We start from the raw sequence: 24,853 nt of genomic DNA on the forward strand, positions 1-24,853 counted from the left end.
GCCTTCTATTTTCTAAAAAACAAGGGGATAATATATATTTGAGGCTCAGTTACTCAAATAACCATGAAATTTCTTATAATTTTGTGATTTCAGAAAGACATTAAGACTATTTTAGGGTGATGTTATATAATAATTGCTTTATAATTCTTTGGGTCTGGTAACATATACTCAACGGAAAGCTTATGGTTAGACCATAAATATACAATACAGAACATTCCATATACCTATCCTCTCTCCCATCCCTACACCCAAATGCACTGACTTAGCGTATAATAACAGATCTTTTCTGCTTAGAGTACACATATATAGGTAGTAATATAATCTTTGTATAGAAATCTTACAGATTTAAGAGAAGTACAATTTCAATGTCATTAATTTTTCAGACAGTTCTGAATAAATCAAAATAATAGAGGTTTTTGAGTATAGGCATTTTGTGGGATGAAACATTTAATGATCATATACACCTTGGATGATTTTCTACAGGGAGTATATACTAGTAAACATCTTATCTGTGCCCCATTTTTAATTTATTATACTCATAAACCTTGAGAAAATTTAAGACTTGCTTGCTATTTAATAACATCTAAAATTTTCCATGATATTAAACTAGTAATCTGGATCCTCTGGCCCTGACTTCTAAAACTTCAGTGTTAGATATCTGGAGTTATATAGATACAGTGAAAAACTGAATTCATCTTCTTGAAAAATCTATCAAAACAGGAGTCATCTTGAAATAAATAGTTATGGCTCAGCAGATAGGTACAGCATCAACTTTTGCCTCTTTAATCTTGGCATGAAATAGTACACTTAAGGTAACAAATCACAAAATACACTCCTCTTGCTCTCTTTAAATGAAGTACTTTTGTTGAAAACATCACAGAACAAATGTTTATAAGATAATTATGTGTTCAACAAATGCCCATATGCTCATCAAATCTGCTTCTGTAGAATAAAAAACATGTGTCATTCTCATGGATAACTGCCCATTTTAGCTTTCACTAGACAAACAAAACAAAGTGTTTCATGCTTAGCAGGAAAAATAAATAAATAAATAAATAGATAGATAGATAGATAGATAGATAGTAGACATTTTAGGCCTACGAACTATGGATTTGACCTTTCAATTTAAATGGCTTTAAACTTTCCTTCTCCAAAAACCAAAGGTTTGAGCAACAGAAAAATTGTAGCTACAATACAGTTGAATCTACCATAATAAAGGCGATGACTATATATATATATATATATATATATATATATATATATATACACACACACACACAACTACTTTTTTTCATTTTCTTCCTTTTTGAACTTCAATGTCCCAAAAGGCATGGCTAACTAATGATGCTATCAATCTCATTTCACCCATTTCACTTGACAATCTGTATTACAGACAATAAGCTTAGCATTTCATATTTTTCTCCTTTGTGGGTCTCGTTCAGTTTCCAAATCATCCCACACTCAAGGACAATGATATACAGCTGTCTGCCTCCCACATCTAATTACCACCCTCCATGAGGCTCTGCTGACAAAGCCAAGAAAAGCAGAGGGCTGTGCACTTATTTAGCTGAATTAATGACATCACACTGTCAATCAGGCAATTCCGGCAAGGGTAAAGTGTTGGGTAAAGTGTTGGGATTTTCCAAAGCCAACAAATAAGTATGCAACCTGTTAGCTCTATAAACAAGGCTGGGCAGAGTTCAAAAGTTGAATGGTGTTGGCAATGATTACTGTAATCACACAGCATTGGTCAGAGAAATAAAGCATCACAGTCACTGCATCTAATGTTTCTGCCCATCACTTCATGAAGAGTTCCATTTGCCACAGTGCTGAAGCACAAAACCTACCAAATGAGTGACCAAGAAGCTGGACCTCCAATTTCAATTTTTATTAATTCTTTGAACCACATATTCCCAAGAATTCCAGACTGGGAAAAGATTTACACACCAAAATTTTAGAGTATCGATTCTGATGCTAAGTGCAAGTTCTTGACAGCTGATTATTAAGAAGGGTGCTGTCTGTCACAGTGGTGCGCACCTGTAATCCCAGTACTTGGGAGGCTGAGACAGGAGGATCACAGATTCGAAGCCAGCTTCAGCAGTTTTGTGAGACCCTGCTTCAAAAATCAAAAAGGCTAGAGGAGTAGTTCAGACATAGAACACCCCTGGGTTCAATGCTCAGTACTAAAAACAAAAAACGTTCAGATTTTTAGAGTACTAAGCTGTTGTACATTTACCACAGTTAAACACTCAGTACAGAGAGTGATTTGTGGCAGGTTCTTACAACTTTAACTTAAAGGTGTCAAATTTGTTCCTGTATAAGAACAACAAAGCCAGAGGAATTTTACTCACTGATTTTTCACTTATCGGTCACACTAGTCCCAGAAAATGAATTCCTTTCATCAATACAAGTGTAATGTTACAAAGGGAAATAATATACATCGTAGTGTTTAACATGACTGAATTTAATTCAAAATAGTCCAATCAGTAACGTTGGGCAGGCTCTTTGAATTTCTCTGAGTATCATTTTCTTCAATGACAACACGAACACCAACAGCAAATCTTTCCCTTGAATTACCCAAGAACTAGCAATAAAAATGTTGTTACATGATTGAGGTATCTGTAAGGCATCTGGGAGAGTTGCTTGGAGCATATTATGAGTCAAAGTATGAACAACTAGAAAAAGAGCTTTCATTATTTCCATCCCAGGACCATGGGAACAGTGGAAGATGGGCCATTCGGAATTATACACTAGGAAGCATATGGCTACATATGGGAACGACCTGACATTTTAATGTCGGAGGTCCTAAAGAAAGAAAATGGGGAAGCTATAGGCAGTGGGAAATAGAGGGCAACAACCAGGAACTGCTCTAAAATATTAATATACAAAGTACAAAACAAACAGTATAATTTTTTGATGTATGCACTACCTACTTCTTCTCCCACTAGGTTCTTTTTTCTTTAAAATACTGAGGACTAAACCTAGGGGCATTCTATCTCTAAGCTACACCCTCAGCCCTATTTTATTTTGAAACAGAATCTCACTAAATTGCTGATGGCCTCTCTAAGTTGCTGAAGCTGGCCTTGAACCTGCAATTCTCCTGTTTCAGCCTCCCAGGCCACTAGGTTTTTGACCTTGGGAAATTTTGACTCCATGAAACTGTAAGAGTTAATAAAAGTAGCTATAACCTATTCTGCACAAACTGCGGATCAGGTCCTTTTCTAAAGGACTTTCCATGTGTTTATTTAACCCCCATAGTGATGCTCTGATGTATGCACTCTTACTGTTCTCATTTACAAGTGTGGGAATGGGGGCACATAAATATATTACCAAGGACAACCTGCCCTAGGTACACGGTAGAGGTGGGGCTGGAACCTAGGGAGTCTCTCCCTAAAAGTTATCCTCTTTATCTCTAACCTATATGGCTTCATGTAAACTATTTAGTCATGTGTTAACATCATTGGAGGGCATTATGAAGGAGATGCTTTAGTTCTCCTTTCTAGATGATATTTTATTCCAAAAACGTCAGAAATCCTCTAGATCTTTACTCCATGTGAGAATGAACTATGCCCATATCATTTTCTCTTGTACTTTGCCAAGCATATAATCCCAGACATCCAGTATTCAAAAAGTACAGTTTTATAATGATAAATGGATATTAGCTATATTCACTATTACTAATCTGGGATATTTTTCATGTACAATTAGCAATTTCTTTCTACATAAAATAGTTTGTGTTTCGGATACATAAATGTATAAATGATGGCTGAGGGGTAAATTTAAATCATACTCTATCTAACCTGGAAATATAAGTCCATATTTCTTTAGGGAAATGCTGGCTTTTGCCCATTAAGAGCTGAATGACTTTGTGCTGTCTTTCTACAAAGAGTTATTCTCATTTTGTCTCTTCTTGTAATATGTTATTAAGTATAGAAGTGTTTATAAGGCAGAGATTTACAGAATTCATAGTCAGCTCGATTTTAACGTATATGTCAAGTGGATGCATTTTTATCACGCTAATGTCCATATAGTTGATAGCTGTAGTCAGATAACAATAGAAAAGTAATAGCCCTGGCAGGCATATGGTCAAGCTAGGCAAGTTATATCTGTCTAAAGAGGCAACAATTGTCCCATGTGAATTATTTTATTTCATTAGACCCAAAGCAATCAGTTGCATTAGTTTGGAAACTAATAAACCAGCCGGCTTAGCACCACAGTAGGGCTTCACATCAACAATCCAGGAAATAGAGTCTCAAGACTTCACCCTACCAGTAACACCTTCCCAGTTCTCTGCTATTCCAGGGCTCTTCGGAGTGAGATCTCTGTCACACTGCGAGCAGGCCATTCCCACAGGGTTCCACCTCATCCACAATTGCCATGAATAGATGAGGCAGTACTGTGTGACATCCCTGGTTGTTTGGACTTGAGAATCATGCTTCTCGCCCATGAAGGTAAAACTGGACAGGCACCGCAGACTTCCATTTTTCTCTCAACTGCTTATGTTGACTGTAAAATCCTTCTTAGCTGAGGAATAATAAATGTCACTTTGAAGACACTAGAGTAAAAGCCCCACTTCTGTAAGTTGTTCTAAGTGTTTCCCGAAGCTTTTCTTCTCTCCTAGAATATGGACATTAGACAGCTTTCCTTGTTTGCCATCCTGTGTAATAAGAAGTTCACTCCTCTCTGAGAAGACAGATTAGAGCGCAGCAAGAAAATGGCTAAATATCCTTTGCCATTTGGAGTTAACAGTAATAGCAGAGAAAGCTTCTGTAGCACTAGGAGAGAATGCGGGCAGTATGAAGGTGGAGAGAATAGCCAGCAATGCCCAACACGAAATCATTCTTACGCATTTTAGCCATCTTACTGGTAGAGTACATATATGTCACTTATTCTCTGCATGTTGTAAGAGGGAATGAACATTAATCCACAAAGCATGACTTTCCCCAGTCTCTCTTATAAAGAGCACAGCTCTTCTCTACTCCATTTTTCAATCTCTTTTACACTCATGTCATAGCCACTGCACTTAAAAAATCTCCATGCTTTTCCTTTTAATAAAATATATTCTTTTTTTTTTTTTTTTTTTTTTTTTTGCGGGTCTGGGGATGGAACCCAGGGGCATTCGCCCTCCGAGCTACACCCCCCTGCCCTATTTTTTATTCTTTATTTTGAAACCGGGTCTCACTGAGTTGCAGAGGCTGTCTGCGAACCGCGATCCTCCAGGTCTCAGCCTCTCGAATGCTGGGATTACAAGCGTGCGCCACCACGCCCGGCTTAATAAAATATATTCTATGATACATTTTTCTTTCAATCACAAACAGATATTCAGACTTTTTCGTTCCCAAACATTATCTATATCATTCTACCTGGCGATTACATTCTATTAATTAAACTTTTTTTTTTCATTTTACATTTTTGTCCCACAAGATGAGCTCATTATTAGAGATGGTACCTTTAAGCACTGCAGTCACCAGTGATACCATGGTTACCAGAGAAATAAAAATCTTGCAATAATGCTAGATTTTTTTCTTTATCCAAGTGTTACATTGCTAGTGTTCAAATCTTTTCCCTGCAGGTCAAAACTCAGAAGCTCCCTGCCACTGCATAACCTATGCTAGTCCAAATATTTCAACAATTTAAAAAGGCAAAGAGATAAAGAGAGGATGGGTTATTTATATCTAATCTGTCAATTTACATAATTAGTCCTCGGTACTTCGGAGCCCTAAATGATAAACAAAACATACATGGAAAACAGAGGTAAATAAAACCACTATGTTATACATGACTACAACTAAATACTGTACCATAAACTAAATGAAAACTTGGGCATGAAGGCATTCATCCTTACTAGTTCTAGGTTCCCTTGTATACCATTTTAATTAGTGCCTAAAGACCAGACTGTACCGTTAGATTATTTTCATTATGAAAGCAAAAAAGAGCTTACTCTGGGCTGGTTTTCACCTGCTATGTGAATTCTTATGGCAAGCCATCTGCTTTTACACTGCATAGCTAGGTGTTTTCTGTCAGTTAAATTTCTGAGAGAATAAAGATTACTGTCAGACAGCAATTACTCCATCTGACTGTGGCCTGGAAACAGTCAGGTTGCTACTGACCTTGATATAACCACATGCACATTCTTCACTGCTCTCTGCTTAACAGAAACACAACATAGAATCAGTTTACAATTTTAAAATTCTAATTTATATTCTCTCCTTCTCTCTCTCTCTCTTTCCATCCCTCCCTCCGAGTCTTTGTCTGTCTGTCTCTCCCCCACCCCCAGGTTAAGATTGAGAATGATTTTGAAAGAAGTTCTAAACTTGCCAAAATCTCCAACCAGCTTCCGTAAATTAATGACTCTTTTAGTAATCAATAACAAGACATGATTTCCCACTGAATTCCAACACTGCAGATCAATCTTCAGTTGCCACTATCTCCACGACATAGTGTTCCAAAGATTTATGACAGTGGCAAAAGCGCTTTATTGAAATACAACACGAACCTAATTGAGTACAATCCTGTGCAAATTGCAAAGGTATGTAATGCTATAATTAATGTAATTAGAGAAGAAAATTGATTGTCATTACAAATGCAATCAGAGACGTTTACATTTTTCTATTTAACACATTAATGTGCTATGGTTTATCAAATATGTGCCAATTTTGACAATAAAATTGGCCCCAAATAAAAATAAAACAAAACAACATAAGACATTCTTTGAATGATTAGGACAAGCTTTAGGTAGCAGCAATTTGTATCATAGCATTGACAATCCACTAATATCAATCAGTCATTGTTCTTATTAATTCTGATCACTATGGCTAGATCAATCAAGTGGTGATTTCCATTGATCACTGAGGCAATATAAAATAAATGAATCATTATTTCCATAGACCATTTATTTTGTGCCTAATTAAAGAACGATACTTTCCTTTGCTCCTCTGGATAAACAAGACTAATGAACAAATGGTCATGCCATTCAAAGTGCCACTTTACTTTGGCAAAGCCAGATAAATCAGTTGCTACAAAGGTATAACCATAATCAAATACCCCTGAATAGTTAAATACAACAGCAAGCCTAGTTGGAAAACCATGAAAACTTTACTCACGATTCTAATCCAACATCATGTAGATGAAATCAAAGCATTTTTCTTAATTCAGGCAAAACCACTGGTTAGTTTAGAAGTTATCTCTATCTGGGAGCTAGAAAGACAGCTCAGAGATAGATGAACACCATCACAGGTTCTGTAGTTGAGACAAACTTGATTGGTTTCAGGGCATGTATGTTGAAAAGGAATGAATCATCAAACAGCCTACTCAATTTTCTCATTGAAATGAAAATAACTAAAGATCAAGATAGCTTGATGTATGCTCTGAGTAACTACAACATCATGTTAAAGAGACCTTAAAGAACACAACAGATCCTAATGGTGGCCTCAAACTGCTCAAACTACAGATTTAGAATGGGAATGTCAAGGCAACTACAACCAGCAAATTGTGTGTTTAGGGGTGGAAGGAGGGCTCTATTTCTGCAAGTTTATCTACAGTTGGAAAATCACAGGTGTTCCGAAGTACTCCAAGAGACTGAAATTTAACTAGATCCTTGCCATTATGTTTTTCAAATGGAGAGTTTCCCGGAAAATATGATTTAAAATTTATCAACATACTCAGATCTAGAACTCCTACATATAAATATTAAGATAATTGAGTTAGAGCAATCTTAGCATTTGACCATCTTGATGTTTCCTAAAATATCTTGAATATCCCTAAAATAATATTTATAATTTAACATATTAATACTACTGAGTTTTGGGCCCTCTCAAATCAAGAAAAATGTCATCACTAATTCTGATAAGATTATAAAAGAAAACTAATGGCTTTTTATCTCTAAATCAGAAGACTTCAATCATGTTTTTCTTTACCTTTACCACAGGAAGAAAAATGTTTCACATTATGACCTAGCAAAAATTAGGTGTATATATATTAAATCAAGTTTTACAGATTGAAATCTGCTCTAACTATATGTATACATTCTACTTTATTATATCCTATGTGTATCTTATTATTATTATTTTTTTTTTTGCAGTACTAGGGTTGTAAACCAGGGGCATTCTACCTCGGTGCTACAACCCCAGCCCTATTTTGTATTCTTTATTTTAAAACAGGGTCTCACTGAGTTGCAAAGGGCCTAAGTAGCTGAGGCTGTCCTTGAACCACAATCCTCCCATCTCAGCTTCCCAAACGCTGGAATTACAAGCGTGCGCCACCATGACTGGCTTCTTAAATCCTAATTTTTAAATATGCTACTTGCAACTACTAAATTGACTAAATTGATTTTATGACCCACTATAAGTCCTCATCTTATAGTTTGAAAAGTGCTGCTCTAGATCGGGGTCGTTAACTGACTAAATATGATAGTTGCCACTGCCACCCAGTTATAATAGCCACGATTTCTTATCTCTTACCTAGAACAACTGAAAGTGTACACAAATACAAAAACAAAACAACATATGCACAAACACATACACATGCACACTCACAAAATAATAGATACGTAGACATGATAACCAAGACCCCAGTCACTTCAACTGAGAAATACTGTGTTAAACTATGGTAGCTGAAGTCCCTTTAGTGTGCATTACTCTAGTTTCTCAAGTGGCTTTATTCTAAGGTCAAGAAAGGCTTTTTCTTTCACACCTCAACTTTCTATTGAAGTGTTACTAAATCTCAGATGAGGTAGTCAATTAACTTCTAATAGCAACTTTTCTTACTTGCATACAGTGGAATAGTTCTAGTTCTTCGATTTATTTTTTCTAATTAAAATGTGGGTCATTTTATCATTTTTTCCATTATAAATTGAGTCATAGATTTGAGAGCACTAAGTACTTCATGATTTTATACCAGGGCAGTGAAAATTTTTGATTTAAAAATTTCTCTTTCATCGGAAATTCCTTTCCCATAGTAATTGGGGAAAGCAAATGGAATAAGACAAAAATGTGTAACCTCTTCATGTGCTTCCTCAAAGTTTAAAAGGTCATTAAAGGACAGTGTATAACCAGAAAGACTAGAGGACTCTAGGCTTGTAGCCAAATGAATGTGCAACTGGCTACCTGTAAAATACAGAATCTATGGCTGAGAAATGTGTACTAAAAGGAGAGCTAGAGGTAATGTCTCATCATTAATGAGGCAGAAGGAGACCTGAGTATTGGATTTGTTTCCTGAGCGTTGTTTCGGTGTGTATGTGTTTGTGTGGTACTAGAGATAGAACCCAGAAACATTCTACCCCTGAGCTACACTACACCATCAGCCCCCCCCCCTTTTTTTTTAAGTTCAAAACAGGGTCAAAGTTTCTGAGGCTCTTGCTAACATTGCTGAGGCTGGCCTTGAACCTGCAATCCACCCAAGTACTGGAATCACAGGCATGCACCTACACCCACTTCAGAATTCTTTTAAATACAGTTGCTATAGCTCTATTCACAGAGAGACACAGTGGGTAAGATTATAGAGTCTTGTGAAACACTACCGACGTGCAAATTCTAGATCTGGATGATCATGGACTAGTTATTGAACATTTCTGTACCTCATTTTCTCATCTTTCACATGAAGATAATATTACCTATTAAGGGTTACTGTGAAATAAAAATTGACAGAAAACAATTATAATATTTCTGGGCACATAATAAATAGTACGTGAACATTAATTCTGCTCTTCATTATCACTGTCATCATCAGTACCAGCATCACCACCCATATCATCAGGCAATAATATTGTGGGTTTTCAAGGAGTTAAGAGTTTTTGGAGGGATACTAGAGCTACCTCTGAGTATACTCTAGCCTTTTTTAATTTATTTTGAAACAGGGTTTCACTAAACTATTGAGGCTGGTGCTAAACCTGACTCTCTTGTATCAGCCTCCGAAGCACTTGGGATTACAGATATGCACCTAGCTTCAAGGAGTTAAGAAATCTGACAATAATTATAGATTTAGCAAGAGGTAGAGTTAGGATGTAAATTTAGGCCACTCCAATTTGGTCTAAGTTATTTCTATTTATTTAAGTAGCAATATAGGGAAACATCAAAAAGTAAAATGTATACAGACTGGTTCTTGTTTTGTTTTGTTTTTGTGGAGATACTGGGTGTTGAAACCAGGGGGGATTCCACTTTCCAACTATATTCCTGGTCCTTTTTTTCTTTTTTGTCTTTGAGACAGTTTTCCTAGGTTGCTGAGAGCCTTGCTATATTGCTGAGGATGTCCTCAAACCTGTGATCATTTTGCCTCAGCCTGCCAAGGGCCAGGGTTACAGGTGTGTACTCTCATGCCTAAAAGATTGGTGCTTTCTCACAAATTTAATAAAAGGACATAAGGATACCACAGCCCCCAGGGCCCCTCCTCATACTCTGTCCAGTCCAATAATGGAGAACAGGAAATATATTCCGAACAGAATGTACTTGGCTCACAGATCTACGGGATAGGCAGTCCATGACACAGGGGCCTCATTTAGGAAGAATCTTCTTGCTGTGTCATCTGAGGGCAGAAGAGAGTACAAGAGAATGCTGGACCTGCTATTATAACGAATCACCCCTCTTGATAATGACATTAATGTATTATATAATCACTCTATGACTTCTACTCTCAATATTATACCATTGAGGATTGTTTCAAACACGTGAATGTTAGGGGATGTATTCAAACCACAACTATATTGACTCTAATTTTTTTCAGGGACCTCTGGCCAAATATACATGCATATGGCTATCCTGAAATCACCTTAGAAAAGTCTGAGCAATCTACAAAATACAGGAATAAGATGGGCTGAAATCGGAACGGAAAAGGACATTTATAAGCAAGCAGGGCCTACCCGTTACACTACTGTGCAAATGGCACAGACAATAAAGGTTATAATGAGGAATTCATTCGTTTCTCCCATAAATGCACATGCTTGTCCTGCAGGGATGACCAAGCGCCAAATATTTGACTAAAATACTCTGTACTGAAATTTGATTTTTCAAACACCCAAAGAAAAAATATTTATTTGCCTAAAGTTATTATGATTGTGTGTGTGTGTGTGTGTGTGTGTGTGTGTGTGTGTGTGTGCGCGCGCGCGCGCGCTCATACAGACTGAGTATCCCTTACATGAACTGATTGGGAGCAGAAGTGTCTTGGTTATGGGATTTTTTTTTCAAAAAGTTTCAGATTCCAGGTTTTTTAATTAGGCATGCTCAAACTTTTGTAAAATATCCAAATAGTGTGTGTGTGTAGGTGTGCGCGCATTACTGAGATTTGAACTCAAGGGCATTCTACCTCGGAGCTATACCCACAGCCCTATTTTAATTCTTTATTTACATATCTTTATTTATTTTGGTGGTACTGGGGGTGGAACCCAAGGGTTTTTCTACCTCCAGGCTATACTACCAGACCTATTTTATACTTTATTTGGAAACAGGGTCTCACTATGTTCCTGAGAGCCTCGCTGCTGGCTTCAAACCTGTGCGATCCTCCTGCCTCAGCCTCCCAAGTGCTGGGATTACAAGCGTGTGCCACCATGCCCGGCTTTATTTTTATTTTGAAACATGGTCTGGCTAGGCTGGTGAGAGTCTCACTACTTGCTGAGGCTGTCCTCTAACCTGTGATCTCCCTGTCTCAGACTCCCAAGTACTGGCATTACAGGCATGTGCCACCACATGTAGCCAAATATTTCAACAGTTTATTGTGGCTTTCCATTTTTGAAACATGATTTAAAGGAAGAGAAAGAATATGTAATGAAATTAATAAAAATTGCTTCATGGGCTACTTAATTCAAGCTTTGTAACATTCTGGTAAAAGAAATCTTCTAGGAAATAAATTGAAAATATTTAGAAAGAAAAGGAATTATACCTAATAAAATCAGCAATCTAAATTTTAACATATGTGACTGCCACTTTCAGAAGTAAGTGTTAAAGTCATTTCTAAATGGAAAAACAAATGCAGCAAGATAACCATGCTCTCCTAATCAGATGTGCAGCCTGTATGGCAGTTCAAACGGACTGTATCTAGAAGCTCATGCTTTCCTCCATGAAGGCTGAGCTCCAGTCCTAATTTGCACATTACAACAAGCCAGCTTTGTATGATTCTTTTCAAGTTATTAGTAACAAGTATTCTCTTCTACCTTCTACCTTATTCTCTAAAGAGAAAGCCTCAAACATTCCTTGTTGGAGGATAATCAAGCCTTGAAGAAATAAAATCAAAGATATAGGTAAAGGGTAGAACTACTACATGTAGCACATTGGTAATTTAAAACTGTTGCCTTCGGGAAACAGTTCACAAAGGATATTTTTTTTGAGTAGTTCTGGGGATGAGACACAGGGACATTTTCCCTCAGGCTACACTCCCAACCCTTTTTTCAAAATTCGTTTTGAAACAGGGTCTTCCTAGGTTGTGAAGTCTTGCTAAGCTGCTGAGGCTGATTTTGATACTGTTATCCCTGTTTTCACTTCCTAAGTGCTGAGATTATAGCCATGCTCCACTGTAGTGACGCATCTCGCAAAGAACTTTGAAGCAGGGATTCTGGATTTAAACCTCCATTATGCCACTGATGATCTTTGTGACTTGCAGCTAGACACTTAGTTCTGTGAGCTTCCGTTTTCTCATCTGCAATAAAGGAATGCTTATGACTCTGATACCAGAAAAAAGCAATTTTGACTTGATGTAGATAAAAATGAACTCCAGATGAAGTGAGCAGAAATGTACAGGCCAAACTTTAATCAGAGAAAGAAAAGTATTGGAGAGAGTTTACCTCTACATGAAACAGCCCCATTGAGCTCATAGTCAAAACTCCCTGTGAACAAAACAATGGCACCATTTTTTACTCAGAAATAGGAACCCAAGAGGTCTGGTATTTTTATGAAAATATCTGTAAAGAGTTTCCTTCTTGGGGAAAAGACTTCGGTTGTATCTTTAGGCATCCTTTTACACCTAGCATTTATGGGTGATTTGGTTAAGAGTAGGAAGGTAAGGAAAAGCACACTTCATACACAGTAAAAGTTGGAAAGTAGGGGAAAAGTTTTAGCAACAGTTACCATTTTGTCACATTCTGATTTCATTAAAGTTGTAAGAATCAAAGGATTTGTTGTGAAAATGTAATGATTTGTTGAGTGTGGCAGTACATGCCAGTAATCTCAGCACTTTGGAAGCCAAGGCAGGAATGTCACAAGGCGACAAATGTCCCTTGGATCTTGTCATCCCAAAATAAAAGTTGTATTTCAGGGACACAGATAAGCATAAAGGGTTTCATTGGGTGAGTTCACCAGGAAGGTCACAGAGCCAGCTGGTCCAGGAGTAGAAATAAAAGGGAAAGTGTCTGCCACATGGTAAGTTTTTATATTGTCAAGAAATCCCACACTTCCTCGTACATAGTAACTTGGGGCAGTCATTTCTGGGTTTTCTGCCATAGCTTACTGCAACTGCACTAAATTTGCCATTCTGGCTTTTCTGCTGGTGTCTAAAGCTATAATGTAAAGGCCGCAAGTATCTGGCCAAGGCTGGGTGAAGTTTTCACATCTCTTCTCAGAAAGGCTAGCCAGATCCTCCCTGTTCCACTTCTTCCCCTGCCTCGTGCATCTCTAGTCTACCTACGTAACATTTCCCTCTTTGAGATAGAGGTCCTGAAATAATTTAGGGAACAGGGATGATGGTCTGTCTACTGTCACTTCTTCAAATTGGACTGGAATGTAGACATGTCAGGAACTCTTGCTTTCCGTCAAGGCAGAGCCTGTTGGGACAGGACAAGTTCCAGAAAGATGGATCGATCCAGTGGTCCAAATAGTATTCATTGTCCACTGCAGAAAGGGATCAGTAGTCCAACCCAAGTACCATCCAAGTCATAGCACCATAACATGCTACTGAGTGGGAGATATTAAAATCATTTCACATGACCTCAGTCCTTGCTTATCTGCTTGGAAAGCATTCGATTCAAACAGAAAACACAAACAGGGAACACAGGAGGTTTATTTAGAGAAGTAAAGACAAAATATGAGAAGGATCAAGAAGAGAGGGGGAAGGGTCACACCCCAGGGAAACGTGTCTAGAATGGGCTATTCCCAGGAATAGAAAGGCGACCTGGGGCAGCAGGGTTATGCTCCAGGGACAGAAACTGGAGTGGATCCATTTCTAGGTATGGAAATGGCATGGAGTGTTCAATGTGCTGGGTTTTATAGTTTCTTTGGACATCTGTATATGTATTATATTTGGGGTGATTGACTTCCTTTTGTAAGTAACATCTTAGTGACCCCGCATTGTTTTTCCATCATTTTCCCACAGGGAAGGGGGTCGAAGCGAGTCTTTGCAGGTACGATTCTGGTTCATCCCAGCCAACCCCATCTGCATCCCCTTCCCATGGGGGAGCAGGGTCAAAGTGAGTCTTTGGAGATGCAGTCCATCCAGTTGACTCAGTTCACCTCATCTGACCCCATCTGTAAATGTCTAGCTAGCTACGGAAGAGGAAGATTGCAATTTCAAAAGCAGCTTCAGAAACCTAGAGAGATCCTGTTTTAAAATAAAGAAAAAATTTACAAAGGGCTGGGGGTGTTGCTCAGAGATAAAATGCCTCTGAGTTCAATTCCTAATATAAAAACAGAATGCATATAATTATTAAATATAAGGAAAATAGTTACAGTTATATGTGGATAGACAAGAGTTCAATAGGAATATGGTAGCAGTTACTATAATTTTTAAAAAGCAGTGTAATCAAAGCAACAACTCCAATGGCTTGTGGCACTGTGAAGAAAGTTCACATTGAATCATATTCATACAATGAAGAATAAAATTAATAAAATACATAGGATTATCTACTAACTGATGATCAAGTTGGTAAACTTCAACGTTGTATTTGTAGTATTTAACTTTTCACAGCTTCAAAAATAGAGGCTAACCAATATTCCTGTCTAAATTGTATTCAATAAAATTGTCATTACTCTAAAGCCCTAAACTATTTTACATGATGGAATTGAAGAATTGAAGTAAATATTACCTTTCCTTGGATAAACTGGCAGGACTGCTAATTTATGATGCAACTGTACATAGGTTGGACCTTGAGGCCTTATCACCAAGAAAACATCAATTCAAAATATAAATTTTGTTTTTTATTTGCTTCTGACCAAAGCAGAAGTAGGCTAGAGCAGTGACTTTTTTTCTGTCTTTGGCTATGTAATTACAAAAGAAAAATTTCTTAGAAATCAGACTAGTTTGTGGCTTACTCTTTTCCATGTTGATTTCATTTAAATTAGCACTCCTTAATGCAGTCTTTAATGCAGCATGGTCAAAAACATGTAAATACTGTATCTAAATCAAAAGTTCCATGGCAAAACAATGGCAACATCTGCCATAGAACATTTTTAACATTAAAATAATCAGGAATCTCTCTCCTCTGAAGTCTAAGTCTTAAGACTTTTAATGGTTCCAGAAAATTTCTAGAAAGAAAAACATAGCGCTGAGAATCTGAAGATCAGAATTTAAGTTTCATCTCTACTGGCTAAATCCTTCAACTCTAAAGAGAAGTAACATTTCTTTACTTTGAAATGTTTTTTCCTATAGGTGAAAGTACTGCCAATGTAGAAAAATGAACGACGTAAGTTCAGGAAGCAACAGACAAAGGAATAAGTCATCTCCCATGTTGAGCTTGTCTTTGGACCTGTTTGCTAACAGATTTGACTGATATACTTGGCGCATTTCTATGAATCAAGCACTTGTAGATATTTTAATATCTGTTGTCTATTATGGCTAATTTTTAAAATCAAGCAACCTTCGTGATTATTTTAGTTTGCTAGGGATGTTATCGTAGATACCGTAGATTAGGTAGCTTTCACAAGAGAAATTTATTTCCTTATAGGTCAGCAGAATGAAAGTTCAATATGAAGGTGTGAGCAGGGTTGGATTCATTCCAAGGCTTCTCCTCTTGCCTTGCATATGGCCACCTTTTCCCTGTGTCCTCCCTCAGTAGTGCCCCTTGGTCTATCCTGTCCGAGTCCAAATCTCTTCTTATAAATATACTAGCCAGAATGTGTTGGAGCCCCCTAAGGGTTCCTTTTAAATTAATTACCTCTTTCAAAGCCCTGTCTCCAAATATAGTCACATGCTGAGGTACTGGAGATTAAGGCTTCAACATATGAACTTGGGAGGTGGGAAAAGTCAGCCCTTAAGACTGTTATTATAAACTCACCAGAGCTTATCACGGTGTTATAGTCTAACCTACAGTACCTCTTCTCACTTCAATAACTGCTTACTCAACTTATCAAGCCAGCCCTGCTCTTAACGAAATATATCTCTTTTCATCTTTCCCTTCTGTTCAACGTCTCTCCTGCATTTTCCTTTTTCCTCTTATTTCTGTTACTTGCAATAATAATAGCTACTAGCTTTAGTATTAAATTCCAGGCCATTCAAATTTTTATATAATTTCTTATACTTTTCACAGTGAATATACAAAACAAATATTAATAAGCCCATCTTATAAATATAAAAACTAAGGTATAGAGAAGAACTTGTTCCCAATCCACACAAAACAGTGAGTGGAAAGCCAGGTGTGGTGGTACACACCTGTAATCCCAGTACTTGGGAGGCTGAGACAGAAGGATCACAGGTTCTGGAGCAGCCTCAGCAATATTTCAAGGTCCTCAGCAACAGAGCGAGACTCTGTTTCAAAACTGAAAAATAAAGTAGGATTGGGAGTCTTGCTCAGAGGTAGAACATCCCTAGGTTCGATCTTCAGTACAAAAAAAAAAAAAAGAAAAGAAAAACAGTAAAGGGTTATAAATGTAAATCAGAAGTAGAATGTCCCTGGGTTTAATCTCCTGTGTATGTATGTATGTATGTATGTATGTATGTATGTATGTATATATATATTTTTTAAAACAAAAGAGTAGAAGATCTGTAGTTCAGACTCATATCTGACTCCAAAATCTGTGTTTCTATCTCCTTTAACCTGTCACTTGTTTACTGTATCCTCCTATGCACAAATACCTCAAGCTGCTAGGGGATTTTTAAATATCTTAATAAGCATTTCATAGCCATGCTGGCAGAACACACAATAATAAGACCTTCTGTGTATTTTTTTTAAATATCAAGTATCCTCCCACTTCCTATTGCTGCAAATTTAATTAATATGCCGAGAAAATAAATTAGTTGAGAAGTGGGCTTGAACTGAATAGGAGCAAAAGGTCTCAAATGTTTAAAACAACTTCATAAAATTGATTCTCTTATAAATTATGTTATTCATGCTTTCTACTTATACATGCCCACGTCACATGAATGTAAAATGAAGACTTTTCTACTTGAGAACAGACGACAGAAAATCTCATTAAAGCAGTACCCTTAATGTAAATTTTATCAGTGCCTTTGAAAACAGCAGATGCCCTGACTATAAGCCCAAGGATAGTAGAATAAACTGCAATTCTTGCAAGACCTTCTTTATTAATTTAAGAAAAATATTTACTGAAAATCGACATAATAACTAGGCATGATGGCACATGCCTATAATCCCAGTACTAGGTTAGCCAAGCAAGACAGGATTTCAGATTCAAGGCAAACCTCAACAACTTTTAGGACCCTATTTTAAAATAAAAATAAGAAGTGCTAGGGGTGCAGCTCAGAGGTAAAACATTCCAAAAAAAGGAAGATAAAGAAAGGAAACTTATATAGGGACAGGCTCTTTGGCAGATGCCTCAGAAAGAGCCATGAACATGACACTGAAAGTCTCTGTCTTGCAGAAATTTAAGAGTCTAAGGGGAAAAAGACATTAGGCCATGATTTACACAAAGAGCAAAACAGTTAATTGTGTTGTTTGGTTTGTGAGAGAAAATCAAGCATGTCAATGAACACATGACTGGGAATTTTTCTATATCCTGAGTCAAATAGGGCCTCCTCATGAAAGGGACATTTAAGTGGATACAAAAGGGAAGATGCTGGCTAGATACACAGGAACTAAGTGTTGCAGGCAGAAGGAATAGCATTTACCTTTGTCCTAAATTGGGAAGAAGCTGAGTGCATTAAAGACATAGAAGATGGCCAGAAAGGTTCTAATAAAGCAATAAGGAAGTAAGTGTGAAGAGAGTGGCAGAGGCCAGACATACAGGACCTTGTAGGTGAGGACCAAAGGTCAGAAAGAAAGATGTAACCGAGGTTACTTCTGAAAGGAAATGCTACTTTGATATTTTCCTAATTAAATGCTAAGATAGTTCAGTCTATCTTTGCAAAAATTAAATAAAAAGGAATTCTGTATCATTACCATGGTAATGCAGCTCCGCAGAGAGTAGCAGTGGGAGGTATATTTTGTTGGCCCCAGTGAGTATTGTTCTGTGAACCATCCCGGAGAGTGGCAATAGATAATAACAAGGACGGTTACAGCCACCACAGTGAAACCTTGCTATCATCATGGAAACTTCAAAACAAAGGGGAGAACACAAAAATGGCTCTCTCTGAGAGAGATCTAGCAAAGCAATCTGGCAAACAAAAGGTAGCTAATTTTAAAAGTAACGCTAATGAGCTCAAGAAATTCAAGGGAATTTCTTAGGATTATAACAAGGCTTGAGAATTTTCTGACTTTTGTCCACCTCTCCTTTCCCATTTCTTTCTGTCATTTCTTCTTAACTGTCTGTTGTCACAAAGAATAAATAGAAATCAACATTGAACAAGGGCTTATGGATGTCCGATTTAAGTATCTGAAAGGTGAATAAAACATAGTTGCTATTCAGGCTTAAAGGAAAAAGCATGCTTGTAGGACCATTCCTATTATTATCTGCAGTTATTTCTCACTGTGATAAAATCTTTATAAAACACTGATGCAAATAGTGGGGGTTCTGATCCTTATAATAAATTATAAAGATTACATGTACAGAATAGAAACAGGCAAAATGTGCAAAGTCCAATCCTCATTTATGGAACACTGATGTCAAAAGCTAATGTTCGTTGTTTACCATGTATAAGGCACTGTTCTAAGGTCTTTATTTCTACTTTATTATTCATTCCTCAAATCTTGCACATGAGGACCTGAGGCACACAAGCCATTAACTTTCCCAAGGGCATAACTAGGAATTGGTGGGGCAGGCCCCCAAATCCATTTGCTAGTAGTATGTGAACTAATCCCTATCAGACATGTGCTTGTTTTGGACCTCAAAGTAAGTGCTTTATGTGCATTACCTTATTTACTTATCAAAACATTTTAAGGTTGACAGTTTTGTTTCCACATTTTTAGATGAGCAAATTGAGATTCAGAAATGAAAAATGATTACTAGAACATGATAGAGCTGAGATTCATATCAAGTCGACCTATATATGTGTTACCAGACACTAAAAATTACCACCAATAAGGATTGTACTTTAGTCTGGCCCCATAGTGCAGGCCAGTAACTTAGGAGGCTAAGACAGGGAGATCAAAGATATGAGGTCAGCCTAAGCAATTTAGCAAGACCCCGCTCAAAAATAAAGTAGGTTTGGGGGTGTGGCTCAGTGGTAGATGTCCCTGGGTTCAGTCCTCTTTTTTTGGGCCCTGCCCTAAAAAAGATTATACTTTTAATTATGGGGATGCACACATGCTTTTGCATACAATTTTACAGTTTAAAGTAGTTCATGGCTATTCCTAGAATCCTATCATTAGGCCTAGTGTCCCAGAGTGTAAAAAATCCCCAAAGAAAGACAAATGTGGCTGGTACATGCTAATGAAGGACTAGAGAAGTTAGGGCCAAAGGTCCATAAAGATATGACACTGACAAATGAGAACGGAAGTTGTCAAAAGCATGTCTCTCATAATTCACAGTTTTCCCTAACACCTATTCTTCATAAATGATTTACCTGTGCAAAAGTGATGAAAGGTCACTCATTCATTTTTCTCATCTTTCTATCAAATATTTTTAGATACCTATTATGTATGAGGTACCAAGTTAAGCTATAGAGATTAAAAGACACTAGGTATAGTTCCTGCTCTTAGTGTTCAGTAAAGAAATGATAGAGTGAGCGAGCAAGAAAAGAGAAGCAAGAAAAGAAGAGAGAGAAAGAGGCAAAATAGAATTGTAAAACATGGTGAATTTATTTTGAGTTCAATTTTATAATGTTCTTCAGGGAACACAAAGAAAAGGCAGCTATGTTGGAGGTGGAGCTTAGTTGCTGAGGAGGGTTCCCTGGAGGTGTGGCAACTTTAGGATTATATATGGTTCTTCTTTCTTTTGACAGCTTTTTTGTTTCTAGCCTCCATAATATGAGAACAAAGCCAATATTCATATTCTCTCTTTTGTTTTTTTTCTGTTTTTTCTCTCTGTCTCTATCCCCCCCTTATTTCTCACCATTTCCTGAGCTTCATACACTTCACCTGGCTTAACATGGACTTAACCCCTGAAATCTCCAGAACTGTGAGCAAATCTCCTTTTAAGATGTTATTGTCAGGTGTTTTGGATTACAGCAGTGAGAAAGCTAAATGAAACAGTATCCTTATTTGGGGGGGGGGGGCTCCTATAGAAGGGTCATTTGTTATCTAAAAAGGATGAGGACTTAAGTGGCCACATATAATTGGACCGAAAATGCAACTTTTACATGTGTGAACGACCAACTGCAAAACCACATTTTCTCACAAAAATAGGAGTTAAAGTTAATATAACCAGAATTAGCCATTAGAAAAAATTAATGGGTGGTATTTAAAAGACAAATTAATCAATAGTTGGAAACAAAGAAAATGTGAAGGCTATGATACCAGTTAAAATAAGAAGTTGGAATGGCCTGAACTACTCTGATAGCTGTGGGAATGAAAAAGAGAAGACACATGAGAGTTAAAGAGAGTCAACAGAAGAACTGGATGAAAATAGATTGTAATGATAGAAAGAAGGATGTTTACCTGTAGACCCATCATCACTAGAAGAATGGTGTGATGAAGAAAATCTACAAGGAAACTTTTTATGAGCTTCTCCTTAGGTAGAATTTGAAATAAGAGCAACAAATAACAGATAGAGGTGATTAGCAAATACCTGTGAATTTAGTATTCTATTTAAAAGGGATATTGAACCTTCTGTTTAAAAGTGAGAATAGCAACTCTACCAAGCACAGAACAAAGAAGAAGTAGATGTACAATGTCTCCCTCATTGAGAGATGGGGTCTGACTCTCCCCTTTTCTTGAATGGATGATAGTCTAATAGTTTGCTTTACCAGTTGTGAGAAGTGATATTCTGGAGTGCTAAGAGTGAGTCATAAAAAATCTTGGAAGTTCTGTAGAGGTCACTGGGAACCCATGGTTGCTATATAAGATAGAAGTCTGATTACTGCCGTGCTATGAGAAGCTCGAGACATAAGGAAAAGTCCTAAAAAACAAGGCACTGTTTGAAGAAAAGACAGAGAAGCCAAGAAGCATCACAGTGCCACAAGTATATATGAAGAAGCCGTGCTGTAGCCAAACATGGTGGCGCATGCCTGTTAACCTAGTATGTGGGAGGCTGAAAGAGGAGGAGTACAGGTTCAATGCTAGCTTCAACCACTTAGCCAATCCCTCAGGAACTTAGCTAGACCTTGTCTCAAAATAAAAAAACTAAAATAAAATAGGGTCGGAGGTGTAGCCTAAAGATAGAAAGCCCCTGGGTTCAGGCTTTTTTCCAAAAAATTTTTAAAAGGCCATGTTCTAAGAAGATTCTTCAGCCAGACGTGGTGGCACACATTTGTAATGCCCATGCTTGGGAGGCTGAGACAGGAGGATCGCACAGATTCGAAGCCAGCCTCAGCTACTTAGTGAGGCTCTCAGAAACTTAGTGAGACCCTGTTTCCAAATTTAGAAAATAGAAACTTCCGGGAAGATGGTGACCGAGAAAAGCAGGGCTTAAGAGCCCTGCTAACAACAAATCTCCATTACCACAAAATCAGTGCCTTTCATAGCCAGAAAACACCATCACCAGTGAAACAAAAAATCACCAGGCTCCAGAGAGAAAGCGGACTAAGAACAGAGCCACAGAGGAGATAACCGGCCTTGCGCCCGAGGACGCAGCAGACGCGGCAGCAGCGCCATACTGCCGGCGGCAGCGGCGAACTCACTGGACGGCTACAGCAAGCCGAGGTGAGCCACTGCGGAACAGCCAGGCGGGATTTCTCCGCGCAGAGAGCATCTAAAGCTCCCAGTGGCCGAGCTCAGCACACGCTGCAGGGATTCAGAGTAGAAATCAAAATCAAGAAGAAAAACGCCAGCCCCACAGCCAAGGGCGTAGCAGCGGCGCCATATTGTCACCGGTGGCAGCAGCAGCGAATTCAGCGAGGCCAGTACAGCTACATCTGCGTACTCAAGAACAGTGAGTCAAATTGCGGGCCACAGAGAAGAAATCCCAGTACTGTACTCCCTGGGACTTGACCCAGTGGGGGAGGGGCGGTGGCAGAGATATCACACCATAGGAAAACGTGCAACATGGCACCCCCCACAGTCTAAAGCAGCCTCTATCGACTCTCTGGGTCGGAGACTCTGTGATAAAACCCAGTAAAGGAGTAGTGGGGTCCGAGATACTACTGACTCGAGATCCAGAACACCTTAAGGGAAGTCATAGTGACCTAAGGGAAGAACCCAGAGAAAGCACAAACATCGGAAATCATGAGAAAGAGGAATAATACTGGAGCAATGAATGCCCACAACCCCACAACATCAGAACCCGATAAAACAGAAAATCAGAGATTTCTAGAAGATCAAATCAGGAAAATAACTGTAGAAATAATAGAGGTGCTTCGGAAAGAACTCAGAGAGAGCCAAAAAGAGATAAAGGATGCAATTAATGAAGTAAAGGCCTCAATTCAAAGCACAAACAACCGATTAGAACACATGGAGAACAGAATCTCGCTCTTAGAAGATGAGCAATACAAAAATGAACTCATAGTTTCTAATCTAGAAAAAAATATCCGACAACAGGAATCTGATATTGAAGAAATATGGGCCCATTTTAAGAGAGCTAACCTAAGAATAATTGGAATAGAGGAGGGAAAAGAAAGTGAAACCAAAGGGATCAACAATCTCTTCAAAGAAGTAATAGCAGAAAATTTTCCAAACATAGAGCAAGAGGTTGATACAAAGGTCCAAGAAACTTATAGAACTCCCTTTAGACAGGATCGGAGAAGAGGATCCCCACGCCACATAATTGTCAAAATGACCAATGTGGAAGCCAAGCAGAGAATCTTAAAGGCAACAAAAACAAAGGGCCACGTGACATTCAGAGGCAAACCAATTAGAATCACTCCAGACTTCCCAAACCAAGTCATGAGAGCCAGAAGGGCTTGGAGTAACATATTCCAAACTCTGAAAGAAAACAACTTCCAGACAAAAATTTCCTACCCAGCAAAACTTTCTATCAAATTAGATGGAGAAATAAGAAGCTTCCATGACAAACAGAAACTGAAGGAATTTATGTCTTCAAAACCAGCGCTAGAGAAAATACTCAAAGAGATTAACTACAAAGAAGAAATAGGTAACACACTCCAGAACTAGAGAAACAAGATTTTCCATCCAACAGACAACTAAGATTGGTTATCTGTGGAGATTCCTTATTTATGTTAGTCTTTTACCTATCTCTAAAGGGTATTGTTTGCCTTTATTGTTGTTAATTTTTAGGATTTCTAGTTGGAATATTAATATACCTTTAGATATAGCAATTGGAAATATTTTATCCCATTCTATTAGTAACTGTTAACTCTGTTTACATTGTCTTTGGATATACAATTTTTTTTTTTTTAGGGAGTCTGTATACTCCTCTGTTGCCTGTGCCATTGAAATCATAACCAAGAAATCACTGCCAATTTCAATGTTGTGAGGTTTTATGACCCAGATTTTCTCCTAAAAGTTTATAGTCTTAAGATTTATATTTAGGTCTATTATCTATTTTGAGTTAATATTTGTATATGGGATTAGGTAAGGGTCCAATTTTAATCTTTTCCATGTAATTATTATTTTTTAACAATATTTAGTTAAAAGATTAATATTTTCACCACCAAATGTTCGTGGAAACCTTGTCAAAAATAACTTGACAATATAGGAAAGAATTTAGCTTTAGGCTTTCATTTAACTCCAATGGTTTATATATCTGCCTTTAGAATAGTACTACACTGTTTCAATTATTGTAGCTTTATATGGTTTGAAATCAGAAAATATATATCTTCTAGCTTTGTTCTTTTTCAAGATCGTTTTGGGTACCTAGACTCCATATTCCATATTAGGATAGATTTTTTTCTGAAAAATAAATATATAAATATATGATAGTTTCACCTAAAAAATAGAAAAAAATATTCTCTGGTAAGAAAGAAAGCAAAAAGAAATATTGAAATGTTATCTTTAAGTCATCAAAAGCTTGGTATCAGACAAATGAAACTGTTATATGAGATTATCATTTTTAATTTTAGATAAATTGCCATAATACTAGATGTCAACTACTAAGCCAAGCATGGGAGGGAGGGATAGGGAGAGAATGGGGTGGGGATTGGGTGGGGGCTGACTGGGAAAAGTGTGCATGTATGTCTACAAAAGTATGTATCCTACTATGATGTATGAATACAGTGCACCAAAAAAAAAAAAAGAAAAAAAAAAGAAAAAAAAAACAAATTTAGAAAATATATAAAATAGGTCTGGGAGTGTAGCCTGGAGATAGGAAGCCCCTGGGTTCCACCCCCAGTACCTCAAAATAAATAAATAAATAAGAAGATTCTTCAGCATCAGTTTTCTAGACTAATGGCATGTAGGTCAGAATTGAACCACTCAGCTATGTTAGTCTTCTTTCTATGACTGCAACAAATACCCAAGATAAATCAAGTTACAATAAGAAAATATTTATTTTGGCTCACAGTTTTGGAGGATCAGTCCATGATGGATTGATTGGCTCTGTTGCTTTTAGGCCTG

This window comes from Muscardinus avellanarius, assembly GCF_963383645.1.
Source record: "Muscardinus avellanarius genome assembly, chromosome: X".
In the NCBI taxonomy this organism is placed as follows: domain Eukaryota; kingdom Metazoa; phylum Chordata; class Mammalia; order Rodentia; family Gliridae; genus Muscardinus; species Muscardinus avellanarius.